This window comes from Alligator mississippiensis, chromosome 9 (assembly GCF_030867095.1).
Source record: "Alligator mississippiensis isolate rAllMis1 chromosome 9, rAllMis1, whole genome shotgun sequence".
In the NCBI taxonomy this organism is placed as follows: Eukaryota; Metazoa; Chordata; order Crocodylia; family Alligatoridae; genus Alligator; species Alligator mississippiensis.
In genome coordinates this window covers 20,788,030-20,804,402 of record NC_081832.1, presented here as the reverse complement: position 1 = coordinate 20,804,402, position 16,373 = coordinate 20,788,030, and the positions used below count along the sequence as shown (strand labels likewise).

General features: G+C 42.2%; 1 protein-coding gene and 1 long non-coding RNA gene across 3 annotated transcripts in view; one reads left to right on the top strand and one right to left on the bottom strand.

The window, feature by feature from the left end:
• The window catches only part of PTPRT (protein tyrosine phosphatase receptor type T), an 889,034-nt gene that overhangs the window by 645,710 nt on the left and 226,951 nt on the right, over positions 1-16,373 (bottom strand). The gene's annotated exons all lie outside the window — the stretch shown is intronic.
• LOC132243375 (uncharacterized) lies at positions 6,293-11,503 on the top strand. The gene is made up of 3 exons (XR_009454914.1): positions 6,293-6,414; positions 7,658-7,695; positions 10,348-11,503. It is a non-coding gene; the product is annotated as an uncharacterized LOC132243375 (long non-coding RNA).

Sequence of the window (16,373 nt, the reverse complement as noted above, 5' to 3'; positions counted from 1 at the left end):
TTGTGTTTTGACCATTATTTAGGACCTCCACAGTCTCGCAAGAGGCAATGGACAAGGACAGAGGAAGAGGTAAGTCCTGTAGCATTTCTACTGTGAGACTTTAACAGTAAGGATGAAATTGCTCTCTGACTGTTAATTCTCTTCTTTCTTTGAAGACACTTCTGTTTACAGACCCATAAGACATTCATTTGGTCCATTAGAATAGTAACTTCTACTGAAGGGGATTTTTGTTATCTTTAATATATACAAATCTATTCTATGACTCATTTTGAAGGCTTTGGACAACTTATATTTTATACAGCATCTTTCACATACTTACCATAGATAGCAGTAGGAGAAAAGGTTTCAGGAAGGTGAACAAAGATAAACAGGCACTGTTTGATGAGTGTAACCTACATAATTAATGGGGTAAGTTCCTTGAGAGAAGTCAGGAGTCTCCTTCCAAGGAAAAATGCTTAGGGGGTGGGTGTGTGTGTGTATGTTAGAATCATAGAATCATAGAAAATTAAGGTTGGAAAGGACCTCAGGAGGTCACATCTAGTCCAACCTCCTGCTCAAAGCAGGACCATCCTCAACTAGATCATCCCAGCTAAAGCTTTGTCTAACTGGGTTTTGAAAACCTCCAAGGATAGAGCTTTTACCACTTCTCTGGGTATCCTGCTCCAGTGTTTTACTACCCTCCTAGTAAGAAAATTCTTCCTAATATCTATCCTAAATTTCTCTTACCGCAACCTGAGACCACTGCTCCTTCTTCTGTCATCTGCCACCACTGAAAACAATCTAGATCCATCCTCTTTTGAACCCCGCTTTAGGTAGCTGAAGGCTGCTATTAAGTCCTCTCTCCATGTTGTGAGAGAGAAAGAGAGAAAGAGTTCTAGGGTACACTTGATAAAGATGGACTTGAACCAGAAACCTGAATTTGAACATACCAAAATACTTTACTTGAATTCAAAAGGCAGATCTGAATCTTGTAGCATCCTGCCTATTTCTGCTTCCAATGAACCCTGTCCACTCAAAGAGAAAGGTACAGTTAGGATATTCATAGAATGGCTGCTGCATTCAGAATGAAATGTTTTCTTCCCTCTCATATCTGAGCACAGTTGTGTGCTAATAGTTAAGGGGCAGATCTAAAACTCAGTAATGTCTGGGTTTGGATCCTAAGTATTACAGGGGAGAGACAGAGATTCATCTTATTCCAAAGCGTCATATAATGGCCACTTTAGGAATAAAACATTAGTCTTCATAGTTCAGTGATCTCAGTAAGCATGAGGAAATCTTATATGCCCACAAGCAGTACCAAGGTGTTAAAATAGGATTTCCAGCTCTCTTGTGGAATTTCCGTTGCTTACCCACCAGGACAGAGTAATTTTTTTTTTTTTGACAGACAAGTGAGGTATTGTTAATTAGTGAATCTATGGAATGGCTGAGCAAACATGTACTAATATGATTTCTTCAAATAATCATAGTTTATTAAAGAATGAAGTGAATAAAGTATAACATGAATGAAGTATGTATTCATAGGAGAACTGAGTTCAAAGTCAAGTCAGGTGTAAGTTAAAAGGAACAGGAAATATATCAGGAATTCATTTCAATAAATGTATGAATAGCTTAGTCTAAGGTGAGATGGGAAAAACTTCTGATAGGTTGAACAGAAACATTTTGTATTAAGTGACAAGCTTTCACTTGTCTCTTTTTCTTGCAGGCAGGAAAAGAGGAAAATTGATGTGAATGAGTAAATGTGAATTTTCCTGACAAAACCTTTTTTATGTGTGTGTGTAGCTCTTCCAACCTGTGTACACAAATTCTAAAAGTTCATTTCAATGTTTTGTTTGCATACACATTACAATTTAATCAAAACAACATTTATGACATTTTTTTTGGTTGAAAAAGTTTGAAAACAATGATGATGACAAAAGATAGCTGAAATAATTTAGCCTCTTAGAGCAGTGCAATTTGAATGCATTTTCCCCTTATTTTTCTTCCCAAATCCCTCTGTCGGTGAGGGATCCTCAAATTCAAATATGGGTGAATCTACACATGCATTTGCTGTGGAGTTGACTAATTAGCTACCCACTAAAGCATCACAGTGTACACATGAGTTGGTATTAGGACTCAATAAATTAATTAACTCCACCATAAGATAGTATTGTTAGAGACAGTACTGTCGGGGACAGTCTCTATCTTATGGCAGAGTCATTTAGTGCACTGCAACATGTGTGGATGGTGACCAGGACAGCAGCACTTTGAGATAGGGCAGAGCAACCCTGGGCTGGCAGCAGGCCCAGCGGGTCAGTCACACGGCTCCACAGTTTTGACAATGTCATGCCCCAGCCAGCCCTAACGCAGCCACTTGGAGCCCAGGGCTGACACCCCCACTCCCCCAAGCCTGCTGCTAGCCTAGGTCTGCTCCACCCCAGCTCAACGTGCTGCTGTCCCAGGCACACATGTAGATGCTATGCCCAGAAGTAGTATACTCCAGATTAGGGGCGTACAAAGCAGGCCCTATTTGATTCAGATTCAGCCCAAATTAGGGACGGTGATTCAATGCATTGATTTGGATCACTGTCCATGATTTGATTCATCTGAATCTGAAGATTCGAGGCTGATTCAGGCATAGACACAGCTTTAACATTTTTTTCTACATACCTTGAGGTCATGATCCCTGCAATGCTGGGGTGCATGGAGCATCCCACAGGAGTGCGGGGGGGGGGGGTCCTCCACATGCTCCGCGGTGAGCCCAGAAGTACTTTGGGTCTGTCAGGGAGTGCGCTGGGAGGCCCCTGCACCCCCACCCCCCCAGCTCGGTGATTGGTCACTGGGGAACCCAGACCCAAGAGGCACCAGTCACTGAGCTGGGGGGGGGGAGGGGGGATGAGGGGGTCCCCCGCATGCTCCCTAGCAAACCTGGAAGTGCACCGGAAGTGCTTCTGGTCCACTTACAGGTCTGCTGCCAAGCACGCTAGGGAGCCCCCCGTGCTTTTGTGGGATACTCCATCTTTCCTAGCACTGCAGCATTCATGAGCCCCTGCTACCTAGAGGTATATAGAAAAAACATTTAAAGCTGTCTCTATGTCCAAATTTCTGAAACTTTCTGAACATCTCTGAATCGATTTGGAGGATTTCAATTTGGTTTGGAGAGGTTAAAGCAGGGGTGGGCAAAATGTAGCCCATGGGCCAGATGCAGCCCACCAGGCTATTCTATCCAGCCTGCTGCTAAAAAATTTAGAAAATTAATATTTATCTGCCCCTGGCTGCCTGGTATGCAGTCCTCAATGGCTTGCCAAAACTCAGTAAGTGGCCCTCCGCCCAAAGTAACTACCCACCCCTGGGTTAAAGGGTCCTCTGATTTGATTTGGATTCAGAGATTCAGCCAGCAAATCAGCCCAAATCTCCGCCAAATCAAATCAGGGACCAAAGCTTCACACAGACGTACTCCAGATCAAACTGCTCTGGAGTTTATCACATTGCATTAATTGCACATGTAGATATACCCTGTGTGATTTCTTAAAACACCAACATTTTAGGAACATTTTATATGAGATGTTCTCAAAAGCTATAAAGTGGTGGTGGGCAGGGGGGTTCAAGATAACAGGTTAACTTTAAGGCAATTACAGCTCTGTTTATAAAAAATAAAATTCTGAATAAAAATTTTGTTTTATTATACGTTAAATCAGAACATTTGATATTTTTGTATGGAACTCCAAAGACCATTGGAAAGCCACTTTTGATGAAGTATAACTATATATATATATGTATGTCATTCAAATTCTTCAGAAGTTACTCTCAAAGAAGTTCACTGTTTTATTTTTTTCTGATGAACTTCATAGAAGTTCAGGTTCTAAAGCACAAAAAGTATCCAAGTGAAAACAAATCTGGTCTTCTTGTAGTTAAACCATCTGAATGTACTGGCGCATGCATGCAAATTATCCAGTAATGGAAGTTAGATTGTGCACACTGAAAAGTGCTATATGCTTTGTCCTGGGGCATCTGATTCAATTTAAAAAGGTGAGGAATTGTAATATAATAAAGGCCTTAGTCCATCTGTTTGTCTGCCTGTAACACTCTTGGAGCACTCTGGTTACTGAAATAACTAATCAGTGTGCTCCAAGAGCACTCCAGACAGGAGGTGGTAGTGATGGAGCAGACGGAGCAGAAAGGCAAGGCTAGTGGCACTGGCTTTACCCTCTCCCCCGGCACTGCTCCCTGGAGGTGGCAGTGGCATGGGGTGCTGACTGAGGGGACAGAGGGGAAAGCTTCCCACGCTTCCTGCTCTTGCGAGGTGGTGGCTGAGTGGAGTGGCCTTCCCTCCACCATCATTCCTGATGGGCAATTGGCTAGTAAATAATGATGATAATAATAATAATAATGGAAAATGCATACAGTGTATGGGAATATAACTCCCAACAATGGCTCCTAGAAGCAAGCTGAACTCAAAGACTAAGTTGGAGCGTTTTTCTGTCTTGACTGGAGAAGTCTGAAGGACAGCATCAGTTTCCATGTTACTACAGGGAGTATGTAGAACATGTAGGAGCTTGGGAAGACTTGTTTCGAAATTCTTTTTTCTGAATATGACTCTACAAATAGAATTGATGAGTCTGTCAAGCCTTCCTTATCTGTATACTATGAGGCCTAAAGCAGTTAGGTGCTTTTTAAATTCTTCTGAAATAGCCCAGTCAAGCTGTCTAGGAGGCATTTGGGCTGCTGATTGTTTACACTAACTGCATAGATGAGCCAGTCTATTTAAATTTGAAAATATCTAGTTCTCTGTGGCATGCTCCCAAATATACACGTAATAGAAATCACTCTGGTATTGTAGCTATAGGATGTACTCCTACATTCTCCCCTCTTTGACTACTCTAATTCTACTCTGATATATATAGATATGTTATAATACCCTTTCAAGATCCACTACCAGTGTATTTTGCTCCTATATATCTCTGGCTAGTTTTATGGTGGCTAAACACAGTTCTCTTCAGACTAATTATATTGCAAATCTAACTGGATGCTATTTGGAACTGGCAGGTACAGCACTGCTAGAGTCTGTACACATGCAATACAGTTTTCTAAATCCATACCAAAGAATGAAATACCTGTTCCCTCATCCATCTTTTGGGTGATTTAGCATTCACTTTTCACTAGGCATCCAGGGTATTTGGGGTGTTAAAACTGAGTGTCAGGAATTTCTCTGGTACCTCTGAAAGTTTACTTACAGTAAAGCATGATCATGACTGCTTTGGGAGCAATGACTCCTTTGACAGGTTCCATCTGTCATCACTCCCAAGGGGGATTGGTTGCCCTCAATCCGGCTGGGCAGGTGGGGGTGAGGTTGCATGTCTACCATACAAACATATAGGCTGCTTGCAGACATTTAAAAAAACCCCCAAAACATGCTTTACTGGAAGCAGCAGCACATTACTTCAACCCAGCTCTCCAGCATCTGTATAGATTGAGCACTTCAGCAGGGCTTTTTGGTGCTTTTTACCAAAGCTGATTCAATCAGCTATTAGATAAAAACTCTAAAAAAGCCCCACTAAAGTGCCTGATCTATACAGAATTTGGCTGAGCTGGATCCAACTAAAGCGCTGCTTCTTCTGGGCATGTGCAGGGCTCAGCACAGGAACATGCTGAATTTAAAGTAAAGCACCATTTTGTTTAATTTTTTAATGACTGCAAGCAGCCAGCAAACCTCTGGCCCCCTGCCAGCCTGGGCTGCTCTGACCTGGCTCAACATGCTGCAGTCCTAGGTGCATGCATAAATGCAGCACCCAGCAGCAATTAATTGAGGTACAATATGTGCCAGAGTTTATTGCTCTGTGCTAATAGCATGTGTATATGCACCCATAGTGATCTAATATTAATGAATGGAAATTTGGTTTTATCCAATAAGGAAAATGTGTTCTGGGACATCACTCTGCTTGCATTGCACAGTTTATTAATTGCAGATATGCACAAATTTAGGTGGTGATTTTAGCTATGAACTAAGAGACTTAGGTTCCCTAATGTTTTAGCCTCTCTGAAGTATGTGGTTAGATTAAAGTATTTAATATTCATGTGTCCTAGACAAATTTAAATAAATTCCCTCTTTGGCTAAGTCATATTCTCTGAGATTTCAGCTCCTGTATCAGTTCTTTGTTTGGACTTTTCATCCATTACCCTGAGCTACTGCATTGGAAACCTTTATATAGTCAAGGACAAATTATTATGATCTCTTCATCCTTTTTTTTGTCCCTAAATACATAGATTAAAGCCACTTTAAGGGCCAGAAGGCAGCAGCTGGCAGGTGCCTGATGAGGGCAGCCATTTTAGATTCAGGGCTGCCTATGTAAGCAGGGCAGCTCTGCTGCTAGAGGTGAGGCAACAACATTGCCTGGTTGCTAATATCATCTGGAGGTCAGGGAGGAGCTGTGGAGGATGGTAAGGAGATTCCTGGTCCTGGGTATGACCTAAAACTGCACCCTGCTGGGAGTGGGTGGCCTGGTGAGGCTCTCAGTGATGCAGGAGCCCCCAGGAAATGCCAGGCCAGTTACCACCCTGGTGAAAGGTGGGTTGGGGTGCCTTAACCCCTAGCCCCCATGACTGGGTGGGTGACCCCTTTGTTTGGAGGGCCCAGAGGGTGGATCCTTGGAGAGTGAGAAAAGGGCCATAGACTCAGGCCTGTCTGAACTCCCCTTGACTGGCCCATGCTAGGGCCAGGACTGGAAGGGTTGAAGGGCTGGGGGCCCACTGTGAGGAATGCCCAAGAGCTGAGGGCCTGGGGTCCTGACTGGCCTGGAGGTGGGGCAGGGCTAGAGAGCCAAAGGTCCTGGTGGGGGGATCACACCCGAAGTGGGATCAGTTCAGAGAGCTATGTTGCCTATTATGATGGCAGAAGAGTCTGCCTAAAGGGAGGAATCCAGGTGGAGTTCAATAGTAGGGCTCTGGGGCCCAATGTGGGGGCTGGTGATGATGAGAACATCTAGATGCTATCTGTGAGGCTTGGGCTGTGGTGTAGGGGAGGAATGGAGCCGCAGATAGTGCCCCCTGGCATCTGGGCAGTAAATGGGCAGCCTCCTACTTAATTAACATCTATTAAATATAACAACAAGTCATGGGGGCGAGAACGCAAGTGGTTGGCCCAGGAACAGGTGAGTGGGCCACAGCGAGATCGGCCCTGAGCAGGCTCCCTGTTACACCCCTTTTTTGGTTCATCCTTGTAAAAATTATAATTATAGCTTATAGAAAATGTTATCTATTTCAGTTTGAAGATCTAACAGTCGCAATGTAGAAATAGGTGTATGAGTGAACTTCATATATGTCTCTCACCTGCTATAAGCATCTATTTTGTGGAGGCACTTCCCATATTTATATTCAACATAAAGTTATTAGCTTTGCAGTTTCTGTGTGATATGTCTATTTTTACACACATTTTGAAGTGGTTTGTGAACAATTTCTACCTGTATCTTTATGTGGGTTTGCACATTGAAACCAGAACATTACTACATATGTTTCTTATATATATTTTATATAACTGAATCTGCTGCCATCTTGTATATGGCTTTCATATAAGACTTTAATGACAAACCTCCTGATACTATACTTAGCTTAGGTAAATCTTATTTTACAATTGCTGATTAGAAATAATATTTGATCCATTCAAACATCTGTCTTGTTTCCATAGTTCCAGAAGACCTTAAGACTACACTGACTCCAATTTTGGTATGGATTTTGTCAAAAGTGTCATATTATCCTAATAAATCTCATATCTCTTTTATACAGTGGGATGAGTATTGTACAGATATAATTTAGGCAATCATTACAAGTAGCTACACTATTTTTACATACGTTATATCACATTAGACAAATTGCTTTTAGAGTTCAGTCTCTCTAAAAATTTCCTGCATCTCTTTTACAGTTTTCTTTGAGACTTCTCACTTAGCTCTCCTATCATCCATTTCAGCTGGAACATGTAGTAATCTGCTAGAAATCTGTCAAATGATGGTGTTTAGAGAAACACTAAAACTAAATGTAATTTAGTTTAATTTATAATATCTAAGTCATAAACTTAGACTACAACTCATGTGACTTTACTTGCTAGAAGGCATGTCCTGCATCTAATATTAAGAATATCTTTTTGCTTCTGTCAGCTTACCTATCACTAACTTGATAGTTTAACAGTAACATTTAATTGATTTGTTTAATTTAAAGTATCTTTGTGTACTTTAATTGGTTTTCCAGTTACAAAGTACAGAGTTCTGCCTTTTTCAATAACTTCTAACTTTCCATATATAGTTCAGTTTTCACTTGGTATGTTCAAGCAAATTAAGTAAACATGGAATATACAGAAGGTTAGAAGTTACTGAAAAGTTGTGCACACTCGCACAGACATTGACTATGAGATATTAGAGGTCTTGTCTTGTCTGTTCTAGTATGATTGTCTACGTTCACAGAACCTAAGGCTTGCAAAATGTCTGAGAACTCTCCTATGATGGTTTCTCACTTGATTCATAGAGTTTCAGCAAACAAACTTTCTCTAACTTGATAGGTAGGCAAGTGGGTTTCCAAGTGTAAAACAGGTGGTACTTCTACATTTACTACATTGTAAATTAAACAATGCTATTTTTAAAAAACATTACACCAGTTACTTACCACTGTTCTTATAGCTTAACTAGAATAAGCCTCACCTTGTTTAATTAGTTGTGTTTAATTAGAGTATTAGCATTTTGGCCTGGAATAACACTACAGTGTTCTTTTGTATCCAGTTTGAAGAACTAGGGTTTTGGCTAGACTTGCTGGATTTATGCTTACCAACAGGAACCTATAAGAACCCCCCACAGTGTGCTTGGTCATTGTCTAAGCATGTAAAAACTCTAATGTTTAACTGTGCAATGTGCCTTTGAACATATTTTTAAATTCAACACACTTATGCTGTTGCTGAACAAATGAGCCGAGACTTCTGAAATCTACTGCACAGGAGACTTTGTCAGTCTTTCCTATTGACTTCATTACAGCTTTCTGCAATGATGCTATGTGAACTAGCTGATCATTCTGTACTGTCATTTAAATCCCAAATCTGAATGTTGTTGATTTTCCTCGCTTGGCTGGATATCAAGCCAAATTCCAGTAATTGTATGTACCTCATATAGGCTTGCATATAGAATCTTTTTTAAGAATATTCTGTGAGTAAGAAGCTACACAATTCCCCAAACTGGTATTTTTCAACTTTAAGCAAGCTACACTGGCAGTGATTTATTTATAATGCCTTGATTATGAATAAAAAATTCTCTCAGATGGAACACTGTCAGTGATTCCAGAATATATCTCTGAACCCGTTGCATGTGTATCTTCACTTCCCTTTTTAAAAGCACTATTCCTGCAATATTACTAGGGCTGCCATGAAGAGAAGCAGCTTTGTTTGCATTTGTGATCTTTTCTTTAAAGACCACAGAACATACAGATGGTTGCTTTCAGTGTAGTAATGGAATTTGGAGTGGATGGGCAGGGCATCAACCCTGGCCACCCACTTAGAGGGGGTGCCAGAATGCCAGCTCCCCAAGGTGCTACAGCAGCAACAGAAACTGGTTGCAGGGACTGAGCACACTTGCCATAGTAATAGCAGCTGCAACAACTATGAAGAAAAAGTAAAATACAGTCCATAGCCCTTTGCAAGCCTTGGATATAATAATACAAGTATCTAACAGGATATCAGCACTATGTATAAAATGATGGATATAATCCAATAGTGAATAGCAACAAATACAGTTTTATTAACCAATTAGCTTTTAATAACATACACTGAATTGCAACATTTATTACATCTTGTTAGATTTAATAACTTTATTATTGGAAGTTAATCCCAGGGGTAGCAGTATAAAAAAAAAATCTAGTAACATTTAACAACTGTCCTAGCTGCAGGTTCATGCACTTATTATGAAGTTAAGCCTCAGTAAATATTCTTTTCCTCTTGCTGGTACTTATCTAACACATCCTATTAAATCTATATTAAGTGCAGCATCAAGGGTATTAAGGGACACATACTTTAAAATGCACTCAAGTAAGCTATGATCTTTCTTCAGTACGGAAAGAGTAAGTCAACCTTGAAATGATTATGGTTTACCAGCTGTTTTGTTTTCATGGGCTCTGGAGTCACATTGTCTAATTTGGACTGGTGACAGGTTGAGTGCCAACCTCTGCAGCAAACTTTACAAAGATGAGGGAACTAGAATGTCACCTGGTTACAGTAGTTCAGATAGTGACAAGCTAAGGGGAGATGGAACCAAGAACTAGTAGTCTCACAACCCATTTTTTTTTTTTCCATATCTACATTATTCAACCCCATTTTCTTCCCCCTTACTCCTTAATGTTTTCCAGGAATCTTGAGGAAAGTGGAGCAGAAATCATGGGAGCACTGTTCACTTCTGCAGGGTGATGTGAACATGACAATGAAGCTTTGGTTACTTTGAGCCTCCATATTTGTGTGTGTAAATGCTTTGGGTAAAGAGCAAAACTTAGGCCAGGTACAGACATTATATATATTTTTTCTGGTTTAGGTGGTCGGAAATAGGTCTATACCCATATGAGAACAGAAGTTTGCAGCACATAGCCTGGGGTCTACCATTTAAAAATCAGTCTAAAATAGATCTGGATTGAAGTGGTATCAGATTTAATTGATCTGGGTTACCCCGGTGAATTGAACTTCAGTACCATGTGCATTAGCAAATCAAAGTAGGTCACTGTCTGCTGGCACCCCAGGCACCTTTGCAAGTTCCTGCTAGCTGCCCCTCACAGGGAGCCAGCACGGGCTGCAGATGCCTGTCACTGACACTGATTGCTGCCAAGGTGGGGGGAAGTGGGGCTTAGTTATGCCCAGCTCCCTAACACTGCATTGGATCATAAGGGATATGGGGGTCCCTGGATGGGTGTGTAGGAGTCCACTGAGACACCCCCATTTCCCCCATGAACATGCACAGTAACAGGGAGCCCCCACAGGCTACAGATGCCTGTCACTGACTGCTGACAGTGAAGGGGACAAAGGGGGGCTCAGCCATGCCTGGATCTCTGGCACTGCACTATCTTGCAGGGGGATGTGGGGGTTCCTAGGTGGGTATGCAGGGATCCACTGAGAAACCTCTATGTCCCCCTCAAGCCAGCACAGTAACAGGGAGCAGGTCAGGCTGGAGATGCCTGTCACTGACTTGGCAGTACTCAGCAATCTCTGGCAGTCCAGGAAGGCCATGGGTCATGTTGGTAGATGCGCTCAAGAGCCCTCAACCTGCTGGCCTCAGCCAGTGCAGGCAGCCTGTGTGCCACCTCCCCACCCAATGGATGAACTTCTGTTCTGTTTGCTCCCAACCTAAACTAGGACTCTTACAGAGTCCCGTGTAGGTTTGAGCAATTCAATTTTAAGACTTTTTCAATGTCTGTACCAAGAGTTTCTAATAAATATGGGCAAAGAACAAATAAAACTAACCTAATATATGGTGCTCCTTTTCTGTTTAACCAACTTCCCTATCTATGGTATCCAAGTATGCTCACAAATGCCAAAGTATCTACTTAATTACAACCATGAATCTTCCACTTAAAATATCTGATCCATGATATACATTCAGGAAGGAGCCAGCTGTTGTTTTCTCCTAAGATTTATATTGAAAGAAGGATAGCAGGTGGGAAGGAAAAAAAAACCAACACACTATAACATTAGCAAAAATTCAATTACCTCTATAGAGACACCTCAAATTTTACAGTAGGGGAAACAATCCAATAACTGCTTAGAAAACATTTGTATTGTCAATGGCTGGCATAAGATGCCATAATTCAGGCTTCTGCCCGGTTTGCTAAAACGCACTCATCTCCAGACAGTCCTGAAAATTCTTCTTCAGTTCCCCCACTCCTAACTCCCCCACCTCAATTACACCTCTTAACCTTACAAGTAGAAGCCATAAAAATGGTTCTCTAAACCCCATCTATCACAGCAGATCATTTTGCTGAATGTGTTCTTTTTCACGAGTCCCTAGTCAACTGTGGTTGGTGACAAATCACAGGTAATCTAAACCATGATCGTCAGGCTAATTCCAGCCATGTTTCACTTCTGAAATCCTGCTGTTCAGTTCATTAGGGAGTTCAAGGCCATTTACCTCCCTCTATTTATGTGGTCAACATCTGATCTGCAATTACTGTCTTCTGAATGACTCAGCTCTCTCTAGTCTGGTTTTTGATTTATAAGCCTTTCCAAATTTGCCATTCATGTTAAACTGGACTTCACTTAGAAACTGGTTTAATTTACTCTTTCCATGCTGCATTGCACCTGGCTGGTAACAAGAACAATAGATCTGATTGCAAAAAGTTTCCCATTACAAACTCCCTTTTTTCACACTTTCTAGTAGGGCTGTGCGAAGCTTCAGTCACTGATTTGAATCATCAGAGATTCAGCCTGATTCGGTGGCCAAATCTCCAAATCCGAATGGAATCAGGAGACCCTTTAATCTCTCCGAATAGACTCGGAACCCTCTGAATCGATTCAGAGAGATTCAGAGATTTGGACATAGACACAGCTTTAAATGTTTTTCTACATCTCTCAAGGTAGCTGGCAGGTTGTGAATGCTGCGATGCTGGGGCACATGGAGCATCCCACAGGAGCATGGGGCTCCCCAGCATGCTTGGCAGCAGCCCTGGAAGTGGACCAGAAGCACTTCCAGTCCGTTTCTGGGTCTGCCTGGTCTCCCCCCGCCCCCTCCCCAGCACCCTCCGTGCCCCCTGGCTCAGCAACTGATGCCTCCTGGGTCTGGGGAGGGCACCCCCCACAGCTGATCACCAAGCTGGAGGGGGGGTCGTGGGGGTCCCCCACGCACTCCCTGGTGGACCTGGAATTGGATCAGAACTGCTTCTGGTCTACTTCTGGTCTGCTGCTGAGCACACTGGGGAGCCTCACACTCCTGTGCTCCAGCATTGCAACATTCACAAGCCATGCCTGCTACCTTGTGGTATGCACAAAAAACATTTAAAGCTGTGTTTATATCCAAATAGCTCATGCTCAGGAATTGGTATCAAATCTTCAGATTCAGATCTGGCTGAATCAAATCAGGAACAGTGATCCAAATCAACAAATCAAATCACTGTCCCTGATTTGGGCCAAATCTGAATCTGAATCGAATAGGGCCCATTTTGCACACCCCTAGTTTCTAGCTTCTGGGCATTTTTTTTCTTTTTGGACTTGGATGGTCAAGGCTTGATTTATGACCAAAAGTAACCCTTAAAAGAAGATTTTAAGGTTCAATGTTCATATGTATTGAAAGTATATACTATATCTCTATATATCAGATCTATATAATATTTTCTTTACAATGTTAATATTAATTAAAAAGTCAGCTTTGCAGGTAAACCATTCTTCCAGACAGAATTATCACCTTCATTAAGTTTAAATGGAAAGGGTGGAGGGAGTCTGAAGAGTAAATATGACTGAAAGAGCATGTACATGCATATAGAAAGACCAAATGGTCAATAAAGAAATCTCACTCTCTTTATGATTTTCCTTGAAGGCTAAGACAGCCTAATATTTTCTTAGCGGTCCAATTTCCTAAAATGTACATGTAAGTATATATTCTCCATATAGACAGAAGTGTCTGCAAATGCTCTGGACACACTTGTTAAGTCCCAATGGAAATCCAAGCTTCTAAATTTAGATAGCAAAGCAAAGATCTAAAGTGTATAACTTGACACAAAGGGTCAGATCTTTTTCCAATTAATATGTGCCTTATTGAAATCCTATTTCATCCTGCCCAGGCCCCTGAAAAACCATTTCTGCAAATGGTGGGTAGGTCTTCCTCCTCCTAACTGTGTTTTGTAAGTCTTATGGATAAGAGGAAGGCACGTTACAAAAGCAAGCATGACTGGTTTTTCAGAGGGTCAAGTATGGTGTAATAAGGCTGCATTTAGGTGCCTAAGTACAACCTAAGACCCTAGTAGGTGGAACAGGATCAAGCCATATGTGTGCTTATTAAAAGCTGTTAATTTGTTTTTCCTAAAGAATGTTTGGGTTCTGTTTAAAAATAGTATTCCTGTTAGTGATATCCTCTTTCTGGGAGGAAGGGTACCTTTTTCTACATATTTCCCAGATACCTAGATATGTTTTACTCTTACACAAACAATTCAATATGTACTTCCCAACTCCAGGTACTCAGTTAAAAGGGATTAGATCTTGACAGAAATTCTCTCTGGAAAAAACGAAGGAGAAGAAACAACCCCCCTCCCCCCTAAGTTCTCTATCTCTTACTAAACCACCCATAGCACTGCAAGTTGAATGACAAAATAACGAAGTGTTTCTCTGCAGATTTAACAAGCAGCTTAAGCTTCACATTGTTTTTCCATGTCATTATGAAGCCCCAGAGAGGAAAGTTTCTAGATTTCCCTATATGTCACTGTTTCTATATGACAGAAAATTGTTAAACTTGGAGCCAATACATAGGTACACCAGAATTGGAAATGTCTACCTGAAAAATAATTTAGCAAACTTCTGACTGTAGGAGCTCTAGTCAATGCATGCAAGGAAAGCATCACTTAAAAATACTGACAGTGTAACAAAAATATCTTTTTAAGAATCTGGTACATTAACTACATACTATTTTATGACACTATTGTGATAGATCAGGAGTTAAGTTCAACACCCAATGCTCAGAATTCATGTTAAATACATTGAGTAAATTACAGCCATACTCTAATTACGTTTGTCACACTGTAGTTAACACATGTATTAGGAAATGCAGCCAAGGAAAGTAAGAAAAGGAACAAAAAACAGCTGGATTTATTTCTTGTTGGGGTCACTTGGTCCTAGTTGACTTCCCACCTATGGCAGGGGGAGGGAGGGGGCTGGACCCGATGATCTCATGAGGTCCCTTCCAGCCCCTAATAGCTATGAAATCTATTAAATCTATGAGATGGAAATAGAGCTTCTTGGCAGATTTCTATGGTTCCTTTCCCTAGTCTGTTGATACCACAAAGACCATGGATTTGAGATTTTTCAGGTTTCCAGCACAAACAGCATCACACTGCCTCAAAGGGTCAGGAACTTCAGGCAAAGTCTCAAACAGACACTGCCTCAAACACAATAAGGGGAGAAATAACAAAGTAAAACTAATTATTCAAAATTAACATTTTATACCTTGGAATAGGACACACTCCATTTGGAAATGGATCATCTATATCCTTTTCTCTTGTAAGTCATTCTGATACCACAGACATAAATGTTGTATAAAATTACTATATTAGAATCATTTGAGATTATATTAAGATTAGATAACAGAAACCTGTGCATCAGGTCCCAGTTGAGAAAATGTTTTAATTTAACTGCATCTAGAAACACTCATCTGTGATAAGAACTTATATCATTTCCTAGAACTGACTAAGGCTAATATAGATTAAGGTAGGGTGATGGTGATACTATACATGGAATCTATACATTTGTGATCTTGTTAGCATAAGGAGTAAAAATAATAAACAAGGGCAAATGAATAGGCAGAGGAAGAAAATATGATTGGGGGCACTCCCTCCCCACCCAGCAGGTAGGTCTGTGGTGGGGAAGGGGGAGGGGGAGAGGCAGATCAAGGCCCCTGCAGTGAGGGAGGGAGTGGGGCAGAGACAGGTTCAAGGGCTGGGGTGAATGGGACCCCAGGGCTGGGGTGGGTCATGGGACACTGCGAGCCCAGGAGGCCTGCCTAGGGCAGCAGGGGGGCTCCTGTCACTGTGCACACCCCCAGGGTAGGGACAGGGGGCACGGTTCCCCTGATCTGTGCGTGGGATGGAGGCAACTGCCGCTATGGGCTGGGCTCTACACACTGTTGCCAGTGCACTGGGAGCGGTGCAATACCACATACCTCCTGTATGCTGGCTGCACTGCTTGCCTGGCAGTGGGAGGCACATGCTGTTGTGTCTTCCGGGGAACCAGCAGTAGGGTGCACAGCCCAGCCTGCAGTGGCAGCCTGCCTCTGCCCTGCACACAGATCCGGGAGGCACGTGCAGCAGTGGGAACCCTCCACATGCCTGGGCTCCGAACATCCCATGACCCACCCCAGGGCCCTATTCACCACCCGAATGGGGGTCTCAATCTGCCCCCCCGCCATGTCCCTTCCCTCACCTGCACCCCTTCCCATCCACACATTTACTTGCTGGGTGCTGCTCCTTGCACAGCAGGGCTGAGCTCCCGGCTGCCTGCAGGTTCTGGCTGCTTGTCTCTGTCTGTGTGTGCCCCTCCCCCCACCCTGCTGCAGCCTCCTGGAGCCGGTGGCCGGGCTGCCTGTGTTAAGGGGGATTAAGTCCCATTAGTCCTGGGCTTCTGCCACCTATGGGGAAATGTAAATCAATGAGGCTTTTATTTTGAATATTAAGTCTGGTTCAAATCGAACAAA